Source organism: Meleagris gallopavo, chromosome 20, assembly GCF_000146605.3.
Source record: "Meleagris gallopavo isolate NT-WF06-2002-E0010 breed Aviagen turkey brand Nicholas breeding stock chromosome 20, Turkey_5.1, whole genome shotgun sequence".
Classification (NCBI taxonomy): domain Eukaryota; kingdom Metazoa; phylum Chordata; class Aves; order Galliformes; family Phasianidae; genus Meleagris; species Meleagris gallopavo.
This window is the reverse complement of record NC_015030.2, coordinates 4,300,488-4,302,087: the sequence shown is the minus strand read 5'-3', so window position 1 is coordinate 4,302,087 and position 1,600 is coordinate 4,300,488.

Sequence of the window (1,600 nt, the reverse complement as noted above, 5' to 3'; positions counted from 1 at the left end):
GGGGATGTGGTTTCAGGCAGCTCGCTCCTTCCTGCGCCGGCCGTCGGGGCCGCGTGGGTCGGGGGCACGGCCGCAGCCCACTGTGGCCCTGGGAACGGCCCCCACGCCTGGGTCGGGACGTGGCACTGCGGTGACGGAGCAGAGGGACCGTGGTGCGGAGCTGGGAACGGCGACGCAGTGAGCTCGGCAGGAAGCCGAGGGCTCCAGAAGGAGCCTCTTCTGGAAGCTGTGAAAAAGGCTGTGAAAAACACACAGCACACACACGGGGCCGGAGCGCACCCTCCCTGCGCGTCCCATCCATGACTCACGCCCCCTGGCACGGATGGGTCCCCAGGCGCATGCAGGCCCCCACGTTCCCACCCCGCTCGCACGCTCGGCTCTGCTCGAAGCCCTTCCCACGGCCTCGGTTCTCCCAGTGCGGGGCTGTGGGACGAAGGGCTTCTGAGGCTGTGCGGAACTCATCTCACCCCACAGCCACGCAGCACAAGGCGGTGCCATCCCACAGCCCCACGGCCGGGAACTCCCTGGCATCACTGCCTGTACCCCGAGGCCAGCGCTGTGACTCAGCCCTGCTGGCACCGCTCTCGGCTCTGCACCAGCACCAAACTCCCCACACTGATAGCCAGCGGGACCAGGACTCAGGGCACAGCCGTGGGGTCATCCCCGGTGTGCCCGCATCTGTGCCAACCACGGCACAGCACACAACCACTCGTGTCCCGCTGCCACTGCAGCATGAGCAGGGAAACCGAGGCACAGTGGGGACATACAGTGGGATTTGGGATCCCCCAATCGAGGCTGGACTGGACAGAGGAAAGGGTTAAAAGCGGAGCTCACCGCACTGCGTTCTGATCCCCGTTCTGATCCCCGGCCAAACCGCGGGGGCCGGGAAGCCCGGGGGGAGCGGTGGGGGTTTTTCTGCAGGACAGCCCCAAGCCACCACCGGGTCACCGCAGCACCGAGTGCGCCCGGCCTCAGCGCGACCCGCAGGGACAGGCAGCGGGGGGTCAGGAAGGGTGTGAGCCCCCCCAGCGCCGCGCTTCGCCCCCGCGCCCGGTCCGGCACAGATGAGAATGTGTTGGGAAGACAGAAAAGATTCCCCTGGTGCTGAGTGGGGCCGCAGGAGCACTCCGGCCACATCTGCTCCGGCTGAGCTGCTTGCTGGGCGCCCGCCCGGAGCGGGGTGCGGGGCCACGGGCACACAACCAAAGCAGCGCTGCCGGGAAAGGGAGGGGGTCCCCGGCCGTGCACCCACGCAGCATCCCTCCCTTCTTCCCTCCCTCCCTCTCTCTCTGGGAAGGCCCCGGCTTTTCCCACGCCCCACTGCTCCCAACCTCACCAAGGCACGGGGGTCACGCACACCATGCCCCCGTACAAAGGTCACCCCCTCCTGCCCCCCTCGGGATGCAGCGGGAGCACCAGGACACGGGGCTGGAAGAGAGGCACTGCCCCCAGGATGCTGTCACCGCGGTGTCCCCGGGGCTGCCCCGCGTGCGCGGCTGCGACGTGAGCACCCCGTGGGGTTGGGTTACTCCCTCGGCTATTTCAGGGCTGGAACATTCCTAGCGGGGCCGTGGCTGGGGCTGCACGCCGAGATGTGGGG